Genomic DNA, 15,147 nt, shown 5'->3' with positions numbered 1-15,147 from the left:
ACCAGGCACCAGGCTTGTTCTCCAACTTCTGAAGTGGTCATCGAAGTCCCACTCCAGCTCATCCAAATCTGTCCAGCCACGATCAAGCTACAGAATGTAAAAGTCTGCCTGGCAGTGGCCTATCTATTCAGCCACAATCAGGACATAGACCATAGAAATCTGCCTAGCACTGGCCTTGTGCTTCAGCTACTGAAGCTGAATCTGTCCATCCACGATCAGGGCACAGACTTTAGAAGTCTGCCCAGCACTGGCTTTACTTCCCAATTACTGGTGTTGCCATCTAATCACTGCTAAGCTTGTTTGGTTCCATGCCTTCTGTACAGGATTCCTTTGTGTTTATCCTACACATTTTTTAATTCCATTATCGTTTTCATCTCCACCACCTCCCTCGGGAGAGCATTCCAGATATCTACCACCCTCTCTGTGAGAAAGTACTTCATGCCATTATTTCTGAGTTGGGCCTCCTGCAACCTCAATTCATATCCTGTAGTTCTACCTCCTTTCTGTCTCTGGAAGGTGGAAGAACTAGAGGACAAGCATAGAAAAGAGACACAGAGAGAGGTCTGCGTGTGTGTGTGTGTAGCCCCCCTCCCCTATGCTCCTCCTTCTCCAGGGGCTAAAATGTCTTTTGTTTTCCCAGAGAAAAGCAAATGGACCATTATGCTGCTGTGCTCATAGGCTTTTCCTTGTACAAAAGTTTATCTGATGGCGCAAATGTAAATCCACCAAGAGAGTAGACTCAACACAAGGACATACAATTGAATAAGAGATCTGTTAAAAGCAGTGGAAAAGAGTTTATGTGCCTTTAAGATGGTCACACAGTGAGAGGCAGAGTAATTTTATTTCATTTGTAAAACACAAAGAGACTGCTCTCAGTTGACTGAAAAAAACACACAGAAAGACGCATGAGGGTAGAGGACAATGTGGGGCCCTTTTATCAAGCTGTGGGGGAAAAGGGCCCTGCGCTGGCAGTGGGGGCTGTTTTTCCCGTGCACCAGGACCCTTTTTAGTGCAGTGGGTAAAAAGACCCCAGGAACACATGGCCATGCAACGAGGATCCCTTACCGCTACCCATTGAGAGGTGGTGATAAGGGCTCCTGCGCAAACCTGGCGGTAACCAGGCAGCTTGCAGAAATGCCTGATGGGTTACTGGCGTGCAAGCCATTTCCAGGGGGTTTATTTTTCTCCCAGCGGTAGTCCTGAAAAATCAAGCTGTAAGCCCGTGTTCGGTTTACCGCTGCTCTGTAAAAGGGCTCCTAAATGAATAACACTGGGCACGCACAGTGCCTGCAGAGGCAGTGTCTGATGACTGATATTTCATGTCATGTACTATAGGCACCACCATCTTGGATTTTCTGACATCATTTCCTGTCAGGGACTTGTGGCTAGAATTCGAGAATGCATGGGTCCCTATGCAAACGAACCTTTTCCGAAGATGCGAAGGCGGTAAAATGAGAGGACATGAAATGAGATTGAAGGGGGGCAGACTCAAGAAAAATGTCAGGAAGTATTTTTTCACAGAGAGAGTAGTGGATGCTTGGAATGCCCTCCCGCGGGAGGTGGTGGAAATGAAAACGGTAACGGAATTCAAACATGCGTGGGATAAACATAAAGGAATCCTGTTCAGAAGGAATGGATCCTGAGGAGCTTAGCCGAGATTGGGTGGCAGAGCCGGTGGCGGGAGGCGGGGATGGTGCTGGGCAGACTTATACGGTCTGTGCCAGAGCCGGTGGTGGGAGGCAGGACTGGTGGTTGGGAGGCGGGGATAGTGCTGGGCAGACTTATACGGTCTGTGCCAGAACCGGTGGTGGGAGGCGGGGCTGGTGGTTGGGAGGCGGGGATAGTGCTGGGCAGACTTATACACACACACACACACACACACACACACACACACAATAAAAAGAGAGACAGCAAAACTGAGAATAAGAAACATACATTAATATAAGTACAAATTCTAAGAGATACTTACCTGGGTACAGAATCTGGGAAGTCCTTGGGAGTTCCTCAAGAGTCTGAAAATTCAAACTGAAGTATATAAAGGATTTCTCTTAACCTCTAGGGTTATGGGAAATAGTAAAATTCAGTATTTGTGAAGTAAAACATTGGCATACTTATCCAACATCATGCTTATAATAATGTTACTCCAATAAGGTTTCTGGATTTATTATGAAGAAAGTACAGAAAGAGAATCTTTGGATGTTATATAATTTGTTGTAAAAATTTAGCTGTAGTTACTTTAAACTTGCATTTTGACTGGAGTTTAAATTAGTTTAACAAACTTTGTTCTACCCAATAAAAACAAATGAGGGTTGATAATTATAGATTAAGTTTATTATATTGCAATACATAATAAAATATCAATGTGGTTTACAATTTAAAATTAATTAAGAAAAGTTAAAAGAAAGATACTTCCATTCAAAAAAACTCAGAAATGACTCCTAACCAGTTAAATTGATTGTTCAGGGCTGATCAGTCAAATTCAGTAGCACCTAACTGGATAGTACCACTGAAAATGTCCGCTTACCCCTGAATTCTAGATACGCTATGAAATCCAAGCCTATTCTATATCAATGTGCGTAACTTAATAGCCTTAACAAGCTAATCAGCGTTGATAACAGCTCTTAAGCAATAATGAGCACTAATTGGAAAAATCAGAATTTATGCACACAACTCACTAAGTGCATTCTGTAATGCAGTGAGCATAACTTCTAACGTGTGTAAGCAAAAAAGGGCATGGTTATAGGCAGGAAAATGGGCATTGCATTGGCATTCCGAAATTTACATGTATTGTTATAGAATATGACCCAGTCTGTCTAAATCTACATGCCGGGATTGACGCCACATTTTCATTGGTGTAAATGGATGTATGTAGTTTTAAGCACTGGGATATCAACTAAGCATATTCTGTATACTGCACCTAAATCTAGGTGCCACGTATAGATTACACTTACTTGGCATTGATTTCTGCGCCAATTTTTCAGGCAACAAATATAGAATCTCCCCCTTAGCGCCAATCTCAAAACCAGCTATTTTGGGGTTGTTCCAGGGTGGAGTTAGGATTTAGCAGGTTAAGTGCTGATATTAAGCACTTAACTGCCCAAGGTAATCACACAAATTGGACCACAAAAAAGTCAGTCCTATCTTTATGTGGTTTGCCATAGTTGATTAAGTGCTGAAATTTTAATGCTAGAGCCTGGGTGTGGCCCAGCAATGAATTTCTGAGCATAACAATTGTGGTGGTCAGCAAAATGCTGATCACCGCAAGTTAAAATTCAGGCCCTTCAAGTTTAAATTAGGGCTGCAAGTTAATTGCAATTAGCTCTGTGATAAATGCATTCATTTTTAATCATGATTAAAAAAAAATAATCATGCTGCAGCATCTCCTGTCTTTTTTTCAACATCTCTTCTGCTCTCTTCCACTTCTGACACCTGTCCTCAGCATGGTATGGCATCATAAGTACTTAAGTACATAAGCACTGCCACACTGGGAAAAGACCAAAGGTCCATCAAACCCAGCACTCTGTCTCCGACAGCGGCCAATCCAGGCCCCAAGAACCTAGCAAAAACCCAGAATTTAATAACGATCAATGGACTTTTCCTTCAGGAATCTGTCCAGACCCCCTTTAAACTCAGCAAGGCCAGCTGCCGTCACTACCTTTTCCGGCAATGAGTTCCAGAGTCTAACCATGCGCTGAGTAAAGAAAAACTTTCTCCAATTTGTTTTAAACCTACCACATTTTAATTTCATCTCGTGTCCCCTAGTTCTAATATTGTTAGAAAGCGTAAACAAACGCTTCACATCTGTCCGCTCTACCCCACTCATTATTTTGTAGACCTCTATCATATCACCCCTCAGCCGCCTTTTCTCCAGGCTAAAGAGTCCTAGCCATCTTAACCTCTCCTCATAAGGTAGTCGTCCCATCCCTTTTATCATTTTCTTCGCCCTTCTCTGCACCTTCTCCAATTCCTTTATATCTTTTTTGAGATGAGGTGACCAGAACTGAACACAATACTCCAGGTGCGGTCGCACCATGGAGCGATATAACGGCATTATAACATCCTCATGCTTGTTTTCCATCCCTTTTCTAATAATACTCAACATTCTGTTCGCCTTCTTAGCCGCCGCAGCACATTGAGCGGAAGATTTCAACATTCTATCCACGATGACTCCCAGATCCCTTTCTCGGTCCGTAACTCCTAAAGCGGAACCTTACATGACATAGCCGTAATTCGGGTTCCTCCTTCCCACGTGCATCACTTTGCACTTGTCAACGTTGAACTTCATCTGCCATTTGGACGCCCAATCCCCCAGTCTCACGAGGTCCTCTTGTAATCTTTCACACTCCTCCCGCGACGAGACGACCCTGGATAACTTTGTGTCATCTGCGAATTTAATTACCTCACTAGTTACTCCCATCTCAAGGTCATTTATAAATATGTTAAAAAGCAGCGGTCCCAGCACAGACCCCTGAGGGACCCCACTAACTACCCTTCTCCATCGAGAATACTGACCATTCAACCCTACTCTCTGCTTCCTTTTAACCAGCTCTTAATCCATAATAATACACTGCCTCCGATCCCATGACTCTCCAGTTTCCTTTGGAGTCTTTCATGAGGCACTTTGTCAAACGCCTTCTGAAAATCTAGATATACAATATCCACCGGCTCCCCTTCGTCCACATGCTTGTTCACCCCCTCAAAAAAATGCAGAAGATTTCTGAGGCAAGACTTCCCTTCACTAAATCCATGCTGACTTTGTCTCAGCAGCCCATGCTTTTGTACGTGCTCCGTAATTTTATTCTTAATAATAGCCTCCACCATTTTCCCGGCACCGACATCAGACTCACCGGTCTATAATTTCCAGGATCTCCTCTGGAACCCTTTTTAAAAATCCACCGAGGAGGATTTGGGAGGGATACCGGTGCTGGAAAAGGTATTTGAAGCGGACGAGTTGGAAAGACTAAATGATTTCTCTGTAAACTTGGAGGATGTAATGGGGCAGTTCTGCAAACTAAAAAGTAGTAAATCGCCGGGTCCGGATGGTATTCATCCCAGAGTATTAATAGAGCTGAAAAATGAACTTGTGGAGCTGCTGTTAGTAATATGCAATTTATCCCTAAAATCAGGTGTGGTACCGGAAGATTGGAGGGTGGCCATTTTTCAGCTCTATTAATACTCTAATAATCTGAAGGATTGTTTTTTGGCTCTAATAGCTTCCTTTACCTTACCATTTATCCACACCGGCTGACCTTTGGTCTTTTTTCCTCTTTTTCTAATACGCGGAATATATTTGTCCTGTACTTCTGGGATGGTGTTTTTAAACAGCATCCATCTGTGATTCAACATCAAAGACCTCCTCCCCCTGTAGCAGTCTACCTCAAAGATGGCTTCTGTTGGTCCCTTGGGTGTGTCTGTGAAACTGAAAACCTGGGCTGGATTAGTTTCTGGCCATGGATTGAACTCCTAGAAACAAAAGTGGTTCTCATGATCCAGTGGTTTCCAAAACTTATATGGAATTTAAACTCCACCCTGCGCATCCCAGGGTGCTGTCATGTTGAGATGGTACCCGCCGAGGAGGAGGGAGTGCTAGTCCCTCTTCCTAAAACTTCTAAGGTACTGAGGAGGGGGCTGGGTTAGAGGGATCCCTCCACCACTAGCCTACAAGGGAAAGCTTTTTGGTGGGTGAGGATCAAGTCAGGCCCCCTATCCCTGGTCATACTGGACCCAGGGCGACCAGGAAGGAAAGTGAGGACAGGGGTCCCACTGGACCACCAGGCTGGCTTTTATTTACATGTGGAGTTGACACTGATAGCCTGGGCTGCCTTGTCAGAGCAGGGGGAGGCACTCCCCTTAACTCTAACACCAGCTCCAAGCTGGCATAGGGTTGAGGCAGTAGACGCATGGGAGCATCAGAGCGTAGTTCTCTGATCATGAGGGGGGGGGGGGGAACACCAATGAGCTCATTTAAATGTAATTTAAATGAGCTCTGTGGTATTCCCTGGCATGCTTGTTGTTTGCCATGCTAGAGCCCTCTGACCATTCTGTGCAGGTAAACGCGGGCACTAGTGTGGCACTAGTGGCCTCTAGTGCCAGCATTTACCTTTGGTCATCTCCATATTGGTCCTGAAGGCATCCCAACCAGTCAGGTTTATAGGATATTCACAATGAATATTCACAAGAGAGATTTGCATGCAATGCCTCAACTGCATGGAAATCTCTCTCATGAATATTCATTGTGGATATCCTGAAAATCTGACTGGCTGGGGTGCCTCCAGGACAAGGTTTGGGAACCACTTTCCTGATCTAAAAATGGCCAGTTGGTGGTTCCTAGCCTTGATAAGGGCGACCAGGACCATCACAATAAGTTGTTTTGTTCAGATCATGCAGTATATACATGATCACTATATGCTCACTAAGAGGAAAACCCATATTTATTTTTATTTATTTATTCATTTTTATTATATTTGTACCCCGCGTTTTCCCCACTCATGGCAGGCTTAATGCGGCAGGCAATGGAGGGTTAAGTGACTTGCCCAGAGTCACAAGGAGCTGCCTGTGCCGGGAATCAAACTCAGTTCCTCAGTTCCCCAGGACCAAAGTCCACCACTAGGCCACTCCTCCTTCCATAGAAGGAATTAAACAAGGCATGCCCATCTGGGTCTTTGCCAGCTGACCCAGACAGGCAAGATGTGAATCAGGAAGAAACACTATTATTTAACTGAACTGCAAAGTTCTGGAAGCCAAAGTCTTATGTTCTGGGGCTGACAAGTTGTTGCACCTCCTCCAATATTACTCCTGACTGTACTCAATGGTCAGAGGGACTTTCCTAGCCTGAGTTGAATAAAGTGACTTAGCCAGGATGTTGCGATTTATTGCGGTGATGTATTGTTGTTGTTGTTGTTATTATTATTATTAGCTTTAAATATATACATTAATTTGCTTTTAAAACCTTTGGGCTAGCTATAAATAAACTGCATTTTTTCTTTTGAAATGTTTGTGTGCTCTCTCCTCTTTACTGTTAAAATGGTTCCTCAAAACCTTTTATTAAAAGTGGGAGCACTACTCATACTACAGTAACTATAGCCCTGCACTTAAAAACATTTTACAGCCACAAACACTCATACTTTAATCGGCTGGCCTCGGTGGCAACTCTTTTCATATGAGCACATAGGCACATGACTCACCTGCCTCTTCATTGGCCATATTCAACAATTTGTTAATATCAAAATGCACTTTATAAATAAGTCAAAAGAGTTTACTATTTACTATCTTAAAAGGTCAACAAGACCAAATACCAGGCTCAAAATGTCAACATGGACCATGTTTCACCACAAAGGCTTCTTCAGGGAACGGTCCTCTATAGTAAGCATTTTCTTCTGAATGCTAACCCCTGGGGACTGAAAGAGTTTACTATTTGTAAAGTTAATATTAGTGCATTTTGATATAAAAAATTGTTGAATATAGCTGATGAGGAGGCAGGTGAGTCATGAGCCTGTGTGCTCATGTGAAAAGAGTTGTGCCATTTGATGAAAGTATATGTGCTTTGTGGCTCTAAAAATGTATTTAAGTGCTAGGCTTTAGTTCCTGTTTGCCTCTTTCCTAGGCATTGTTCCAAGTCAAAACAGTGGGAGAAGGGGGCTGGGGCTGGAACGGGGAGCAGGAAGGAGAATGGGGTAGCACTGGAACTGGGAGCTGAAACAGTAGAATAGGTGAGAGAAGGGAGCTAGGGCTGGAAATGGGAGCTGAAAAGGGGAGCAGGTAGATGAATGGGGCTGGATCTGGAACCAGGGGAGTTGAAAAGGGAGGGAGAAGTGGACTGGATCTAGAACTGGGAGCTGCAAAGTAGGGCAGAAGGGAGAAGGGGGCTAGAGCTGGAACTAGATGCTGAAAAGGGGGCAGATGGGAGAAGGGGGCTGAAGCTGAAAGTAGCAGGAGGGAGAAGAAGCTTGGAGTTGTAACTGGGGGCTTAAAAGTGGGGAGAGGTGAGAGAAGGGGGCTGGGGCTGAACATGGGCATAGGAGAAAGAAAGGGGCTGGAGCTGGTGCTAGAAAGGAGGGTAAATAAATACCGGAGAAAGAGCTAGGTGAACAGATGCTGGAGAAGGGGAGAAAGAAATATGGAAGGTGGGGCAAAGGATGATGAGGAAAGGGGGTAAAGAGAGAGAATGTTGTGAATAGGGTGATGGACAAAGGAAGGCGACAGATCATTGAAGGAGGTGAGATAGGGTAGAAATAGGGAAGGCAAAGGGGAAATGGGAGCCTGAATAAGGGGCTAAGACATAAAGGGACTGGGGCTGGAGAGGGAATACGTGACAAGGAACGAGCTGGGTTTGGATAGGGGTGAGAGGCAGAGAGGATAGGCTGGGGAGGCAATGAATACAGAGGGTGGAAATGGGAGACTAGAAAGTGGGTGAAAGACAAAATAAAAGACTGTGAGAAGAATATGATATAGATAGGAACTAGAGAGCTGAGGAGGTAAGCACAGGAAGTAAAAAGCTGGTAAGTAGGTGAATGATGGAGACTGAGGATGGGGGAGAGAGGAGAAGGAGGAATAAAATCTAGCTACAGCTAGGTAAAAAAAAAAAAAAAGCAGATGAGGGAGAAAAAATGAGACAGATGAAAGGAAGAAGACAGAGTGAACAGCAGAAAATGGAAATTAGATCCAGGAAAGGGACTTAGGAGAAAACCAACAAGAGGATGTAATAAAGATAGACCAGGGCTAACCCAAGTGGAAAAACAAAGGGCCCAATATTCAAAATAATTTAAACAGCATGAGAAGCTTCTGGCCATTTACATTGCCTGCCCAGGGCTAACCGGGCATTTTCAGCAGCACTTAATTGGATAGTGTTGTTGGAAATGCCCAGTTAGCGCCCAAGCTGAAACCTGCTAGTTTGGGGGGCATTGCCGAGGCAGAGTCGGCACCTAGCCGGTCAAGTCTCGATATTCAGCACTAAACTGGCTAAGATAACCATATAAATAGGACCACATAAAACACAGTCATATCTTTATGCAGTTCTTCAATGCCGGTTAAGTGCCAAATATTGTACTTAAAAAGTTATCTTTTTGCTGGCTCCGATACCCATTCAGTGCTGGAGCCCAGATATGGCCCAGCACTGACTTTCTGGGTACAATGCTAGCAGCAGTCAGCAAAACGTGGATCACTGCTGGTTAAATATTAGTCCCAAAATGGTCAGATGTACAAAACGTTTGATTTTTAATATTTAGATAAATGAGATGTCAGCTTTGAAAATGTGGATTTCTTGCATTTTGGTCAGAACAAGAGGAAATGTCTATTTCTCTTTTTTTTGTTATTTTGCAATGTTCTACTGCTCATAGTCTGGTTTCTTGGGTTTTATCTTAACTTACGGAACACAGATCTAAAGAAGTGGGCTTTAAGTAAACTTCTAAACGATAATCGACTGAGTGATATACTTGGGTAATGAGTTCCAGAGTTTGGTACTTTGGTAAGAAAAATTAGCATTATGTATATAGTTTTGTAGGTTAAGTTTTTACAATTTGAGAAATGTAATATGAGATATTTTCTAGATGATGATATGCATTTAGTATTATTGTTTCATTCTTTTCTATATGAATATTGTATTTCTGTCTTTTGTATTAGAAAATTATTTTAGTTTTTGCTCACCATTTTGATGGGTTTCCCTAAGCGGTCTATTAAATAAAATGAATCTTGAACCTTTTGCCAGCTGGAAGTGTTCTACTGATCTAAAGTATTTGCAGTGCTGACTTTTTGTAGGTAGATTAGTGCAGTTTGAGTGTCTGTTTGCAAGGTTTTGGTTTTTTAAATTGTATTTTGAAATAATTACAAAGAAAATCTTCGTGGAAACTACAGCTTAGAATGTAACAGAAGCAAAAAGAAAAAGAAATATCTCAAACAATGGCAATATTAACTGTGCTTATTAGCCCACCACAAGGACAGTCCAAGCGAAGGAATTCTAGAAGATGATAGAATACTTTAACAATTTATCAAGTACAAGAAAGGCATAAGATCTGTACTATTAATCTATTTGTCCTGATATGATGATATACAACACATTGGAGATCAAGAAGATACAGTCCATTTCACATTATTTCACATTATTTAAGGAAATTAACATTCCTTGCTCATCTGTAGATTGCTAGGTCTAATTCCCACTTCTTGTTGTTTCTTGGTTGTGCTTCATGGGATCTCAGCATTCTTCTGCTCAGGCAGATTTTTACGGACCAGTAAATTCATAATAACAGAAATAATATAGAATATCTCAAAGCAAAATCAAAGTTAAACTGAGAAAAATATAAAAGAAGACAGAAATATGCTTAGCTGTTGGGGAGACTCGTTTCAGCAGATAGCCACATGGGTGGAGTATGAGAGGGGATCACAGTTACTCACATTATTTACAGAATACTGCCAATGATGTGTATCCCTCCTGTATTTATACAGGCCTATGACTGGTGTAACTACTGACCAGTGGCATAGCTATGTGGGGCCTGGGGGGCCCTGGGCCCCCATAGATGTGGCCCTGGACCCCCCTGCCAACGACCCACCCAACCCCCCCTCCCGCTGTCGCTGTCACCTGCCTTTGCTGGCAGGGGATCCCAATCCCCGCCAGCCGAGGTCCTCTTCTTCTCGCAAAAGGCTTCCTTCTGTTTCTGGCGTCCTGCACATGCAGGACGTCAGAAACAGAAGGAAGCCTTTTGCGAGAAGAAGAGGACCTCGGCTGGTGGGGGTTGGGATCCCCCGCCAGCAAAGGTAGGCGATGGCGGGTTGGCGGCGGGAGGGGGCAAAGTCGGCAATGGCGGGGGGGTGGGGGGGGGTCGGCAGCACCGGGGGGGGGGGCTAAAATGTGCCCCCTCACCTCGGGCTCTGGACCCCCCCTCCCGCCGAAGTCTGGCTACACCCCTGCTACTGACACGTATATGTAAGTGTGCCAATACCGGGTTATGCAAATATTCTACAATGAAATCTAGGTGACTAGATACCATTATAAAATAGGCTTTCACCATGTGGCATTGGGGTACCTAAATGGAGGGGCCCACTTATAGAATTACTTCCATAAAGGACAAGTCTATAATCTAGATGCAAATATTTATGCACCCCTTGTGCATGTAAATGTCTAGAATACTAGCACTTACACGTGTATGTATACTTGCCCATGTAAGTGCCAGCAGGGCACCTACTTCTGCATATACCCACTTAATTTAATTTGGGGCCCTTTTACGAAGTAGCGGTAAGTCTAATGTGGGCTTACTGCTCGCTAAAAGGGAAGTACTGCCAGGCTACTGCAGCAGCCCGGCAGTAGCTCCCTTCCCCACCACGTACCATTTTCGGCACTGCAAAAATATTTCAATTTTTGTAGTGCCGGTGTGTACCCGGCGATAATCGGGCAGTGCCATGCACTGCCTGGTAACCTCCAGGTTTGCGCGGTAGCCCTTACGACCACCTCAATGGGTGGCGGTAAGTGCTGCCCCCCCCCCAAAATGGCTGCACAGCAAGTGCTTCACTTGACGCACGACCATTTTTTGAAAAAAACAAAGACCTGCCTTTTACCTGCTGCAGTCAAAGCAGCACAGGAGCGGAGCATGGACGGGATATGGGGAGGGCTCCCATTTATGCATGTGACTTACAGAATATAGTAAGTTATGCGTGTCCCTGTCACATTATGGCGCTCACAGTTACACCAGGTCTATTGCTGGTGTAACTGCGGGTGTGTAAATCTTAGGTGTTCCAATATCAGATTATGCTAGTATTCTATAATGGAACCTGGGCACCCATAGGGGACAATTGTATAACATATTTACATGCATTTTATATGTGGAAATAAAATAAATAATTCATTAATTAATAAAAATTAAATGTTTAGAATACTAGCATGTAAGCATATATTTGCACACATACACATGCTGGTATGTCACATAAGTGCTATTATGTAAATACACATGGCTAATGAAAAAAGAAGAAGAAGACTGCCCCCAAAACACAACACAATTACAACAACAACAACAACAACAACAACAACAATGTAATTCCAAATAGGGGAAACAACTAAAATATGTAGGATACAAAGGGGCTCTTTTACTAAGGTGCACCGAAAAATGGCCTGTGCTAGTGTAGGCACATGTATTGTACACGCACTGGTCCATTTTTCAGCGTGCCTGCAAAAAAGGCCTTTTTTGTGGCCGAAAATGGACGTGCGGCAACATTAAAATGAGCACGCATCCATTTTGGGCCTGAGACCTTACTGCCACCCATGGACAGTGGTAAAGTCTCACGCATTAACCGGGTGGTAATCAGTGCGTACACTGCCGAATACCGCCTGGTTAGCGCCATGTGGTAGAAAGTGGAAAATATTTTCTGCCATGCGTTTGGTACACGCGTCAAAAATAGAATTACCGACCAGGGCATGCGGTAGCCGGGTGATAGTTCTAATCTGACACTCGTTAGTTGCACGTAAGCGCCTACGTGACTTAGTAAAAGGGCCCCAAAGGCTGATAAGTCCAAAACATCAAGAAAACTGAGTGGACTTGAAACAGTCCTGCATTTCGGCACAGCAAATGCATACCTCAGGAGTCAGAGATATTCCAGTCTAGTTGACAATGGAAAATTGTTAGCCATCATTTTGATGGTGTTACAGCTTATGTTATAGTGTGATTTATTGAATGATATCCTAATACACATGGCTAGTGCATATTTGCAAGGGGGTATACATAGGACGGAGCCAGGGCAGAGTACGGATGGGGCTCCCATTTATGCATGTAACTTATAGAATACTACAAATTACATGCATATCTCCAACATTTATGGAGATATGCTGATGTAAGTGGTCATGCCTAAATATTATGCATGCCATATACAAACTACCTCCCATTACCATTGACCTCAGCGGTGTTACTTACTGAACTTAAGCTTTTCAATCAGTAAGCTTTACACACCCACCTCCTCATCGGTCTAACGGTAGAACCATTTTCAATTTCTATATTAACATTTTCTAAGATTTTTTTCAGCTACTTTTATGTTTATACATAAATATATTTTTTCTCTCTTCAATAGTAAAAGTAATCCTCTGACTGATCGTTATGGTCTTCATCTTGAGATGAGTATTTTTGCCAAGTTTTTTTTTTTTGCTGAAGTGCAGTAGTGTGGGTGCGTGTATTGAATGTGTGCTGGACCATTTTTGCAGCGCATCTGGAAAAAGGGGGGCTTTTTTGGGCCAAGAAATGAACGTGCGGTAAGTGCAAACCAGCAAGTATCTATTTACGGCCTGAGCCCTTAATGCCACCCATTGACTTGGTGGTAAGGCTCACATGTTACCTGCATGGTAACCGTCTACAACGTGCCAATTGACGATTACCGCCGGGAACGCACCTGTGGTTGAAAATAGAAAATTATTTTCTACCGTGTGTTTTTGGCACACGCTAAACTCAGAATTGCCACCAGGCACACACTCTAGCTGGGCAGTAATGCTGATTTGATGCACACTGCATATCTGGGGCTGATCTATCCAGTGAAGGTTAGTGTTTAAAAAACGCTGACCACTGCCAGCTGAATATTGACTGGACAGATTTTTTGAATATTTATTTTTAGTTGGTATTTTCTAGGGATGTGCATTCATTTGAAACAATATTTCTCATGTCATTTTGTTTAATTTTTTTTCCTGAAACAATAGGAAAAAACTCCAAATTTAATTTTTCCCTGTGTTGTAACTAGTGCAAACTCTTCTGAAAGAGGGTGCTTTAATAAGTATATTGCTCCTGAAACAAAAAACTTTAACCAAATGAAAATTTTCATAAACAAGAGAAACTAAACAGTTTCAATCAGCACATGCCTAGTACTTCTAAGACCATCAATTCTGGTGCATTTAAGGGCCCTTTTACAAAAGGGTGGTAAGGGTAGCACTGGCTTGGCATGTGGTGATTTGGCCCTACCACTGGGCTCCCAGGGGAGCCTGGCGGTAGTTCCAACTCTCGCTGCATGGCAATTCCAGCACTAGAAAATATTTTTAAAGTTTTTAGTGATGGGACATGCCTGACAGCAATCAGGCAGCGTCGTGCACTGCCAAGTTACTACCAGTCTACTGCCAGAGCCCCTACTGCCTCCTAAGTAGGAGGCGGTAAGGGCTGTCCCAGGAAATGGCCACATGGCAAGTGTTTACCTTACCACATGGCCATTTCCTTCCTTTAAAAAAACCCTTTTACCAGCAGCGGTAAAGCGCCGATGCCACTGCAGGGCCCCTTTTACCACCGTTTGGTAACGGGAACCCTTAATTTAGATGAGATAAGTTGTTGTATTAAAAAAATTTTTTTTGGAAAGATGTACTCATTATTAAAATATGACAATCTTTTAGATCAAATGTTTGTAGAAAATTGTTGATAAATATTGAATTGTGTAAGTAAGCTATTAATTCATTTTTATATTTTTAATAAATTATAGGCTTCTGAAGCAGGCAGTTGCTAAAACATGTTGGGTTTTCATCAACATAATTTGTTTAGATGTAATTAATTGAAGAACTTTCTTCTTTTTTTCTTGTGCCCAACTCTGTTTTTTTGCTTTGTTTATCTGTTGCTGCAGTATTTGGCTCCCTCTCCTTGTATGCTGAACATGGATGTGGCAATGGCATCAAGAAAATATGAAAGCATATGGGACTGAGCCAGTACAAGTCCTGGTTCCAGACTCACCTTTCAGTATGAAAACCAGGAAGTGATGAGACCATGATGGGCTCTGGAAGCAGGGCACATGCTGACTCAGATCCCAGATCATACGCTTTCACATCTTCTTATTGGTATCACCTCCATGGCCAGGCCTGCAACCAGCCCCTGCTTCAAACAAAAAGGTCCACAGGGAGAGGGAGATTATAAAGGGGAGAAGGTCCAGCAGGGACAGGGTGCTTGGCCAATGTAGTAAGACAGAAAGGTCAGGTGGGCTGGTTATTTTTAAAGTCTGAAATCCTTGTTTCCAGATTGGCTAGTTTGCTCAGAAGTGTGTTCTATGTGGAACAGTGTCAAAGGCTTTCTTGAAATCCAGATAGGCCACATCTACTCCATGTGGCTGAAAAGACGAGCCTTGCAGTTCACATCGAGTGGACTTGAATCACATGGTCTGGCCACTCTGCGAAAGGAGGAAGGAGCTGCCATGAAACCTGCTGCTGCCACTAAA

General features: G+C 43.3%; 1 protein-coding gene across 1 annotated transcript in view; it reads right to left on the bottom strand.

Annotated features, from left to right (window-relative positions):
- The window catches only part of TSGA10IP (testis specific 10 interacting protein), a 246,307-nt gene that overhangs the window by 154,279 nt on the left and 76,881 nt on the right, over nucleotides 1-15,147 (bottom strand). The window lies entirely within an intron of this gene.

This window comes from Microcaecilia unicolor, chromosome 11 (assembly GCF_901765095.1).
Source record: "Microcaecilia unicolor chromosome 11, aMicUni1.1, whole genome shotgun sequence".
Lineage (NCBI taxonomy): Eukaryota > Metazoa > Chordata > Amphibia > Gymnophiona > Siphonopidae > Microcaecilia > Microcaecilia unicolor.
The sequence above is the reverse complement of the archived record's forward strand: the minus strand, read 5'-3'. Positions and strand labels throughout refer to the sequence as shown.